At 37.0% G+C, this 11,937-nt stretch overlaps 1 pseudogene; it reads right to left on the bottom strand.

Annotated features, from left to right (window-relative positions):
* Positions 1 to 3,821: 3,821 nt before the first annotated feature.
* On the bottom strand, positions 3,822 to 5,607 carry LOC113631374 (protein FAM136A pseudogene; annotated as a pseudogene).
* Positions 5,608 to 11,937: the final 6,330 nt, after the last annotated feature.

The following is an 11,937-nucleotide window of genomic DNA, read 5'->3' on the forward strand; positions in this document are numbered from 1 at the left end:
ATCCCACATGCCGCAGAGCGGCTGGGCCCGTGAGCTATGGCCGCTGGGCCTTGCATCCAGAGCCTGTGCTCAGCAATGGGAGAGGCCACAACAGTGAGAGGCCCATGTACTGCAAAAAAAAAAAAAAAAAAAAAAAAAAAAATTATTTAAAAAATAATGTAATTAGTTTAACTCACTAAGCAATTTTATTTGTCTAATATTCTCCCATCACTGGTATAAATGTAATAAAATATGAAATAAATATAATATGGCATTTGTAGAATCTCAAGATAGAAAATACTTTTAACTGAGGTTTTGGTTGACTGCGTCTTGACCAAAGAAACAATGACACTCAGCAATTTGGTAGACTCAGAAATTCTTCACATTCTACTCCTAGAATCTACTTCCATTAGAGACATTAGTGAAATACATAATTTTATTAAGCAGTTGGCAGGAGAAATGACAGAGTATTTTGCATACCAAGCTCCTCAGTGTAGTTTCTGATGAATTCCCATAAGCATATTTTTCTTGCCAGTTGTCTCCTCTCTCTCTCAAGCCACCAGCCTTTAGGTGTCTCTTCCCCCCTCTCCTTACAACATTTAATCATCAATGAATTTCATTCCAATATATATTTTTTTATTCAGAGCACTCAAATTCAGAAAGCAAACTTTAATGACCATATTCCTCAGAAAGATGATGAAAATTATGAATTAAATACATATAAAATGTGTTTTCTTACATACCAGAGTGGAATTCAAGGACTGGCTAAATATCAAGTTAAGGTTATGTAGATAGAGAGCATTTTGACTGTATCTCTGAATTAGAATATAGACAGTACTATAGAGAAAAATAAAATAGCTCTCACTAGGTAAAATATATCATTGCTCATATTTGAATTTCAAAAAAGATATCTTAGATTTCCAAATAAAGTAATAGTCTTGAAGGCAGGCTAGTTTTACTTGGAAATCCAAGACTTGGCCTTTATCAATAACTATTTGATTTATAAAACAGCCAGAAAACAATTAACAAAATGGAAATAGTAAGTCCTTACCTATCAATAATTGCTTTAAATGTAAATGAATTAAATTTCCCAATAAAAAGACATAAAACAGCTGAATGGATTAAAAAATAAGATCCAGTGATACACTATCTACAAAAGACTCACTTAAGACTTAGTGACACACATAGATTGATAGTGAAGGAATGGAAATATGTATTTTAAGGAAATGGTAACTAAAAAAGTCAGAGATGGCTACATTTATTATCAGATAAAATAGACTTTAAACTAAACATGGTAAAAAGAAACAGATAAGGTCATTATGTGACAATGATAAAATTGTGAATCTACTGAGATGATACAATAGTTGTAAACAGTTATGCATCCAATATCAGAGCACCTAAATATATTAAACAAAAACTAACAGAGCTAAAAGGAGAAATAAACAGGAATATAATAATAGCTGGGGACTTTAATGCCCCACTCTCAATAATTGGTACATCTTTCAAACAATCAATTAAAAAAACAGCTTTATTGATGCTCAAACAGATTTGAACAGCACTATAGACCAAACAGACCTAACAGACATACAGAAAATCCTATCCAACAACAAAAGAACACACATTCTTCTCAAGTGCGCATGGAATATTTTCTAGGATAGACCATATATTAGACCACAAAACAAGCCTTAGCAAATTCAAGAAGATTTAAACCATACCAAGAATCTTCTCTGACCACAATGGTATACAACCAGAAACAACAGGAAGGAAACTGGAAAACTCATGAATATATGCAAGTTAATGCTCTCTTGAACAATTAATGAATTGAAGTAGAAATTAGAAGTGAAATTAAAAATATCTTAAGACAAATGAAAATAGAAACACAAAATACAATAACTTATGAATATAACAAAAACAGTTCTGAGAGGGAAGTTTATAGCAATAAACACATATATTAAGAAACAACAGATTTTTTTTTTAATAAATCAAGATGGCAGAGTAAGAGAACGTGGAGTTCCTACCTCCATGAACACATCAAAAATACATCTAAGTGTGGAAAAATTCTCACTGAAAACTAACTGGAAGTTGGCAGAAGGAATACTGTACAACCAAGGCTGTAAGAAAGATACACATGTAATCAAGTAGAAAGGGAAGAAAAGAAATCAGGCCAGGACCTGTGCCTCTGTGAGGGAACCCAGAGGAAGAGATTACACAGGTAGACATCCAAACTAGGTAGTGAGTGGTTTGAGCCACAGGTTGGGCACCTCAGTCCTGGAATCCTACATGAAGGAGATAAACACCCTTGGCTGGTTAGAGGACTGCTGGGACAAACAGCAGGGTTGAGGGAATCCTGGAGTCCATTCATGAGAAGGATGCTCATACTAGCTAACCTTTGAGGCAGGGTAGAGAGAGGTCTGCTCTAGTAGCTTACTAAAGCAGCACCCCAGAAGCTGACTAGATATCTTAGAGTGGCCACTTCATCACAGTTCACCCCGTGATACACAGAGAAACCATGCAGGTCTCCATGCCCTGTGAGGTGGTTCTATAACAGGGTGGGAGCAACAGAGGCTGTGGACAATGATCAGCTGTGAGAGACAAAGAGAACTCGCCACTGAGGCAGGATGGGGAGAGAACTGCTATTGCAGTTTCTGGGTTTCTCACTACTGCCTCACTGGGCATTCTAGCCCAAGCTAAGCAAATACTCCAACCTCACTCACTCCATGCCACAGCTTGGCACTGGATCTGGGGTGCCCATGACCAGGGATAAGACTTTACTGTGGGATTCAGAGGTAAACTGATTCCAGGGCAGAACCTGGGTGGGGTGGTGGCACCCATTGTTGGTGCTTACTCAAATATTCTTCAGAAGTCACCCAGATCTCTGAGAGCAGTTGTTCCATCATAACTTACCTTCCAATACGAGCTGAAAATCCATGTGGACATTGCCAGCCCTGCAGACTGATTCCAAGAAAGGGTGGAAGACTGGAGGTAGTGATCAGCTATGAGGAACAAAGGAAACTTGCATATAAGGCTGCATCTGAGAAGAGATGCATGCCCCTACACAGGCAGTGCACCAGACTTCTGTATGCATACAAGTCCCACTTGCCTCAGCACTCCTCTCTTCTGGGGCAAGCGTCCTTGTGTGGGGAGAGAGAAAAACACACACTTAAAAGGAGTAGAGTCAGCTTGGGCCCAACACTCAGGGTTTTTCCTCCAGCAACTTGGGATCAGACCCCACCCTCAATAGGGTGGTGATAGCCACTGAGCGGAGAGAAAGTTCTGCCTTACACCCAGTGCTGGCTCTAGGCTGTTTATCTCCAGAGCCACTCCCTATCAAGGTGATAGCTGCCAGCACACCCTGAGGAAAGATATGACTTGCATCATGTCAAATCCAATTCTCCCACCAAAGGCACTGGACACACATAGTCTACTGTTTCACCTAAATTGATAGAAGCAGAGAAAGTTAAACAAAATGAAAAGGGAGAGAAACTGCTCTCAATTGAAAGAGTAAGAGAAAAACCCCTGGAGAAATAAATAATGAAACAGAAATTTTAAAAACTACCAGATAGAGAATTCAAAACATTGGTAATAAAAATATTAACTGAACTAGGGAAAATAATTGATGTAAAGAGTGAACATTTTAACAAGGACCTAGAAAATAAAAAAAAAAAGACCCAATCAGAAGTGAATAATTCAATAGCTGAAATAAAAAGCATGCTAGAAGGAATGAATAGCTTACTAAGTGATACAGAAGAATGCATAAGTGACTTGGAAGATAGAATAATGGGATTCACCCAATCAGAACAGCAGGAAGGAAAACGAAACACATTTTTAAAAAATGAAAACAATTTTTTTTTTTGGAAGAAAAATTAAGTCTTATGTATTTTTAAAACCAAACCACTAGGAAAATATATCACAGTCTTGAAACAGCAAACAGACAGGCTATATTATCATTTCAAGTAATAAGTTGGTAAAAACACAAGGTCCTTAATAAAACGATAAGGTGCCAGAACTGGGGCAAGAACAACGCATGTTGCAAAAGTAGTATTTGGTAACGGAGGGCTGTCCCTTTTTTTGCTCTAAAGGAGTCACAGCTTGCCCGAGTTGCTTACTTTTTCTCCTTTGACCTTCGTGTTGCCAAGGGATTGTTTCAACAGAGCTCTGTTATCACAGGGGGCAAAGTAAGAAATACTGGGTGTAGGCTTTCATTCTATTTTGTTTTATGAAAACCAGATTTTTCCAAAGCCAGTACTTCATAACTCTCTTAATTAAGCAGCTAACAATTCCTCTTTCACTGTTCATTCTTGAATACTAGCATATAGCACAATCAAAATCCCCTTTCCCTTCAAGGGTGAGTGTCACTGCAAGATTGTCTTGTCACTCGGCTGACTCTGCTGCTGACAGCCTCAGGGCTCATCATGGCTGCCAGTCAGAGGGAAGGTTTGCTTCCCCTACCAGTGTGATAGCGCTTCTTATATTTTTGCAGGGTCTCCAGGCTGAAAGATGTCATGTGTGAGAATTTTAAGAAATGTGCATCCACGTCCTGACGACCAGAAATGAATATCCGCAAGGACCCTTTCAAAGTTTTTATTGAAACTACCTCTCCCAACTCTACATCTTAAAGTAGCTTCATGCCCTTGTATATAAAACAAAACCACGCAAAACAAATCCCCAGAAGCTCCCTTTCCCCTTCTAAATTAGTGACCTCATGGATTTTGTTTTATTTCCAGTTTGTGGGAAACGTTGTAGTGATCCTTCTGGTAAACAGGAGGTTGGCAACAAACAGAAACACCTCTCCTCACACTCCACCAGCTCATAAGCAGGTCAGATGAACCTGCCAGCCTGTTGGTATCCGTGTACTAAGAGAATCTGGTACCTTGGAGGGCTGTGGTTTGGTACAAGGGAGACTCCCTGTTGCCAGGATAAGCACTTGCCATGTGAAATTCAGGATCACAAAAACTCTCCTGTGCTATCTCTGACCCCAATTTTAGCACCAGGTTTTTTCACTTTCTAGGTTTCAAACACAAAGGAACCAGTGTCCAGAGGCAAGTGATATAGGCCTTAAACTTGCTGCCATCCTTAATTTCCTCATTCATAAACCTTCCTTAGAAAACCCAAATCCCCATTTCTCTTCTTAAATAGACTCCTGCCTTAAGCCCCGATGGCCAATAGCAGTCATCTACTTCCCAATGGATGAGAGAGACTCCTTCATCTTCTTGGTCATGGTTGGGATGAGGTTCATGTGGTCATCCACACACGTGGTCACACAACTCTCCAGCTGCCGCTTCACCTGAAGCTCTTTACTCCCTGCATCAATTGAATCTTTGGCTTTGTCGTTGCAATGCATAGTGCACCGGGCCAGGCGGTCCTGGAACTTCTCCAACTCGCTGGTCACCAGAGCCTGGGCTTGAGCCAGAGGTGCATGGCAGCGCTCAATGCACTGGTGCACTTGCTGCATGGACGCCTGGCTGTCCTCACAACAGCCGGCACTGCACCGGAACATGAGGCCCTGCATCTTCCGGATGTTCTCTCTCTCCAGACACTTCACCATAGAGTCCACCGCCTCCTGCACCCGGAGCTGCTGCAGCTCCGCCATGGCGACACGGCGCTGCTCCGTGCCGCGCCGGCGCCCACATGGACCGAAAACAATTTAAGAGATGTCTGGGATAACATTAAGTGTTCCAACATTCACATTATAAGCATTCTAGAAAGAAAGTGAGAGAGAAAGGGTTCAAAAATGATGTTGAGGAAATTATGGCTGAAAACTTCCCAAATCTGAAGAAGGAAACTGGTATCCAGGTACAGGAAGGAGAGAGGGTTCCAAATAAGATGAACCCAAATAGATCCACACCAAGATGTATCATAATTAAAATGACAAAAGTTAAAGAGAGAATTCTAAAGGCAGCAAGAGATAAACAAAAAGTCATATACAAAGGAATCCCCATAGGTCTACTAGATGATTTCTCTGAAGAAACTTTTCAGGCCAGAAGGGAGTGGAATGAAATATTCTAAGTGCTAAAAAGAAAAAACCTGTAACTTAGGATACTCTACTGAACAAGAATATCATTTAGAATAGAAGGAGGATTAAAGAACTTCTCAGACAAGCAAAAACTAAAAGAGTTCATCAATACTAAGCTGAACATAAAAGAAATGTTTCATTGTCTTCTCTAAGTGGAAAAGAAGTAAGACTCCATAAGAAAGTGAAAACCCCACTAGGAAAGGCAAATATATAGTAAGGACTGAGGGTCAGCCACTTAAATAAGCCAGTACGTGGATTAAAAGACAAAAAAAATGTAAAAGGAAGATGTAAAATATGACATTAAAATCACAAAATGTAAGAGTATGGAGAAATAAATGTAAATCTTTGTAATGTGTTAGAAGTTAAATGACTACCAGTTTAATAGAAGTAGATAAAATTACAAGTCAACATATACGAACTCCATGGTAAACACAAAACAAAAACCTACAATAGATGTACAAAAACTAAAAAGATGGGAACACAAGCATACTGCTAAAGAAAATAATCAAACCACAAGGGAAGGAAGAACAACAAAAAAGAAATGAACAGAGAACTACAAAAACAACCAGAAAACAAGTAACAAAATGGCAACAAGTACATACCTATCAATAATTACTTTAAATGTCAATGTACTATATGCTTTGATCAAAAGACATAGGGGTGGCTGATTGGATATAAAAAAATACTCTTCAATATGCCGCCTACAAGAGACTCACTTCATGGCTAAAGACACACAACAGACTGAAAGTGAGGAAATGGAAAAAGATATTTCATGCAAATGAAAACAAGGAACTGTGGATAGCAATAGTCATATCAGACAAAATAGACTTTAAAACAAAGTCTAAAACAAAAGACAAAGAAAACATTATATAATGACAAAGGGATCACTACAAGAAAAGGATACTATACTCATTAACATATATGCACCCAATATAGGAGCACCTAATATATAAAGCAAATATTAGCAGACATAAAGGGAGAAATAGACAATAGTTCAATAATTGTAGGGATTTTAACATTCTACTTACATCAATGGACAGACATCCAGATAGAAAAATCAATAAGACAACAATGGTCCTACATGATACAATAGAGCATTTGGACTTAACAGATTTCTACAGAATATTCCATTCACAAACATCAGAATACACATTCTTTTCAAGTGCACATGGAACATTCTCCAGGAAAAATCACACACTACACCACAAAATAAGTCTCAACAAGTTTAAGATAGAAATTATATCAAGCATTTTTCCAATCACTACTGTATGAAACTAGAAATTCATTACAAAAAGAAAACTGGGAAAATAACAAACAGTTGAAGACTAAAAACATGCTACTACAAAGCAAGTCAGTCAATGATGAAATCAAACAGGAAATCAGAATATACCTCAAGACAAATGGAAATGTAAACACAATACTCCAAAATCTATGGGATGCAACAAAAGCAGTTCTAAGAAGGAAGTTTATAGCAATACAGGCCTTCCTCAAGAAATAACAAAAATCTCAAATAAACAACGTAACCTACCATCTAAAAAAAATATAGAAAGAATAAAAAACAAAGCTCAAAGTCAGCAGAAGGTAGGAAATAATGAAGATCAGGCAGGAAATAAATAAAATAGAGATTAAAAAATAGAAAACATCAATAAAACAAAGAGCTGAGTTCTTGAAAATATAAACAAAATTGATAATCCTTCAGCCAGCTTCACCAAGAAGAAAAAAGAAAGGATGCAAATAAATGAAATAATCAATGAAAGAGGTAAAAAAACAACAACCAATACTACAGAGATGTAAAAAATCATAAGATAATACTATATACAGTTATATGTCAACAAATTGGACAGCCAGGAAGAAATGGACAAATTTTTAAAAGATACAACCTGTCAAGATGGAATCAGGAAGAAACAGACAAGTTGAACAGACCTATCACTGGTAATTGAATTTGTAATAAAAATTTCCCACCAAACAAAAATCCAGGACCAAATGATGTCCCAGGGGAATTATATCAAGCATATGAAAAGAGCTAATACCTTCCCTTCTCAAACTACTGCAAAATACTGAAGAAGAGAGAACACTCTCAAATACATACTGAGAGACCACCATTGCCTTGATACAAAAACCAGACAAAGATAACACAAAAAATTACAGACGAGTATCATTGATGAATATAGATGCAAAAATCCTCAAAATATATTACAAAAATGAATCCAACAATACATAAAGAAGATCATACACCATAATCAAGTTGAATTTATTCCAGGAATGCAAGGATAATTCAACATTCACAAACCAATTAATGTCGCACCCAACATTAACAAAAGGAGAGCTAAAAATCACAATGTTCATCTCAATTGACACAGAAAAAGCATTTGACGAAATTCAACATCCATTCCTGATAAAAAACCTCAACAAAGTGATTATAGAGAAAACATATCTCAACATAATAAAGGTCATTTATGAAAAACACACAACTAACATCATACTCAATGATGAAAAGCTGAAAGCCTTTCCTCTTAATTCAGGAACAAGACAAGGATACCCACTCTGTTACTTCTATTTAACATAGGATTTGAAGGCCTAGCCATGGCAATCAGGCAAGTGAAAGAAATAAAAGGCATCCAAATTGGAAGGGAAAATGTAAAACCGTCAGTATTTTCAGATGACATGATTCTTTACATGGGAAACCCTAAAGTCTCCACTCAAAATTATTATAACTAATAAATGAACTCAGCAAAGTGACAGGATATAAGATTAATATATATATTAGGGCTTCCCTGGTGGCACAGTGGTTGAGAGTCTGCCTGCTGATGCAGGGGACACGGGTTTGTGCCCTGGTCTGGGAAGATCCCACATGCTGCGGAGCAGCTGGGCCCGTGAGACATGGCTGCTGAGCCTGTGTGTCTGGAGCCTGTGCTCCGCAACGGGAGAGGCCACAACAGTGAGACGTCCACATACTGAAAAAAAAAAAAATATATATATATATATATATATATTAATATATGCTTTTCTCTATACTAATAATGAACTATCAAAAGAAAATTTCAAAAAAAATCCCATTTGCAATTGCATCAAAAAGAATAAAATACATAGGCATAAACTTAACCAATGGGCTGAAAGTCCTATACTCTGAAAACCATAAAATATCAATGAAGAAAATTGAAGATTATACAAATAAACGGAAAGATAGTCCATGTTCTTGGATTGGAAGAATTAATATTGTTAAAATGGCCATACTACCCAAAACAATATACAGGTTTAAGGCAATCCCTATTAAAATAACCATGTTGTTTTTCACAGAACTAGAACAAATAACCCTAAAATTTATATGGAACCACAAAAAGCTTCAAAATTACTAAGGCAATCTTGACAAAAATGAACAAAGCTGGAGGTATGCCCCCCCCCCCCCAAACTTCAAATTGTACTACAAAGCTATAGTAATCAAAACAGCAATGTACTGGCACAAAACATACAAGTAGATCAATGAAACAGAATAGACAGCCTAGATGTAAATCCGTGCACCTATGGTCAATTAATCTACAACAAAGGAGGCAAGGATATATGATGGAGAAAAGATAGTCTCTTTATAATTGGTGCTGGGAAAACTGGACAGCTACATGTAAAAAAAAATGAGATTAGAACATTCCCTCATACTATATACAAAAATGAAATAAAATGGATTAAAGACCTACATGTAAGACCTGAAACCATAAAACACCTAGGAGATAACACAGGCAGAACACTCTTTGAAATAAATCATAGCAATATTTTTTTGAATTTGTTTCCTAAGGCAATAGAAATAAAACAAAAATAAACAAATTGGATCTAATTCAACTTAAAAACTTTTGCACAGCAAAGAAAACCATCAGCAAAAGAAAAAGACATTCTTTGGAATGGGAGAAAATATTTGCAAATGATATAACCTACAAGGGGTTAACATCCAAAACACATAAACAGTTCAGTTCATACAACTCAATATCAAAAAGAAACGCAAACAACCCAGTCAAAAACTGGTCAGAAGACCTGAGAGATATTTTTCTGAAGAAGACATACAGATGGCTAACAGGTATGTGAAAAGATGCTCAATATTGCTAATATTAGAAAAATGTAAATCAAAACAATGAGATATCACCTCATACCTGTAGAATGGCTTTCATTAAGAAATATTCAAGTAACAAATGTTCAAGACAAAGTGGAGAAAGGGTAACCCCTGTACATTGTTGGTAGGAATGTACATTATGTAAATTGGTGCAGTAACTATGGAACACAGTATGGAGGTACCTCAAAGAACTAAATATAGAACTACCTTATGATCCAGCAATTCCACTCCTGGGTACATAACCAGGAAAAAATGAAAATATTAATTCAAAAAGATACATGTACCCCAATATTCATAGCACCATTATTTACAATAGTCAAGTTATGGAAGCAACCCAAGTGTCCAACAACAGACGAATGTATAAAGAAGCTATGGTGTGTGTGTGTGTGTGTGTGTGTGTATAGGGAGAGAGAGAGAGAGAGAGAGAGAGAGAGAGAAATATTACTCAGCCATAAAAAAGAATTAAATATTGCTGCTTGCAGCAGCATGGATGGATGAAGAGAATATTATGCTTAGTGAAATAAGTCAGAGAACAACAAATACTGTATGATATGACTTATATGTGGAATCTAAAAAATAATACAAATGAATGTATATAGCAAAACAATAGCAGAATCACAGATATAGGAAATAAACTTGTGGCTACCAGAGGGCAGAGCAAAGGGGTAGGGGCTTGTTAGGGGTATGGGATTAAGAGACACAAACTACTATGTATAAAATAGATAAACAATAAGGATATATTGTACAGCACAGGGAATAATAGCCATTATCTTTTACTAACTTTTAATGGAGTATAATCTTTAAAAATACTGTATGACTATGCTGTCCATCTGAAACTAATATAATATTATAAATGAAATATACTTCAATTTTAAAAATGTAGAAAGATTTCAAACAATGTAACTCAAGGAACTTATATAACAAAGAAGAACAAACAAAGCCTAAAGTTACCAGAAAACAGGAAATAATAAAGAATAGAGCAGAAATAAATAAAATAGAGTGAAGAAAAGAATAACTATTTGCAGGCTTGACCATACTGTAGCCAATGTATAGGAAAAGCAAAAGAGTATATCATAAAAAAGGAGAGTTTGTTTCATACAGGGGAAGGTAAATCTTTCTTGTCAGTGGGAGGTGGTACCAGGAGAGAATAGTGATAGGCAAGAGGTCAGAGGCAAACGTGAGCGAGTATGAGGAACAGAAAATTCTGATGGTTTGGGAAGATTCAGATGTCATGTCTGATTTTTAATTTCTCAGGCACAGGAATGGGAGGTTGCATACATTATCCATATTTAGTAATTCAGGTATGTACAAGGCTATATGCTGGGGCAATTATCAAGTCAGGAAGGAAGGAATGGCATTGACTTCAGCAGCATCCAGTATCATGTCTCAAAGACCAGGTAGGACCAGGCAAATCTCACTGAAATCAGTTCAGTGTAATATGGATGAGGTGACCAGATGGTACCACCACGAACACAGCAAGAACCTGAAGGAGATGCCAGGATCATACAGCTCTTCTCCAACTCCTGAGCTATGAAAGTTTCCGCTTGTCAGGGGATGGCCTTATTCTTTCTTAGAAGGCAGAGAAGGATGGAATGAGGAAAATCTCAAAAAGCTAAATAATTACACACACACACACCCCAATAGGCTATGAATCATAAGAGCCTGAGATAACTTTAGTTGAGAATGGGGATGAAAGAGATGAGCTTTAACACAAAATTAAATTAGAAATTTGGCCATCGGTTTAATATTTTGTAAATTTTGATCCCTTTACAATATTTACAGTTAAATCAACTCAAAAGGAGTTGAGCTGGGAGAAAACACATTCTGTGACAAAAAGAGAAGAAGGAGA

The sequence above is a fragment of the Aethalodelphis obliquidens genome, unplaced genomic scaffold (assembly GCF_003676395.1).
Source record: "Aethalodelphis obliquidens isolate GAN/ISIS:26980383/991018 unplaced genomic scaffold, ASM367639v1 scaffold32, whole genome shotgun sequence".
Taxonomy (NCBI): Eukaryota; Metazoa; Chordata; class Mammalia; order Artiodactyla; family Delphinidae; genus Aethalodelphis; species Aethalodelphis obliquidens.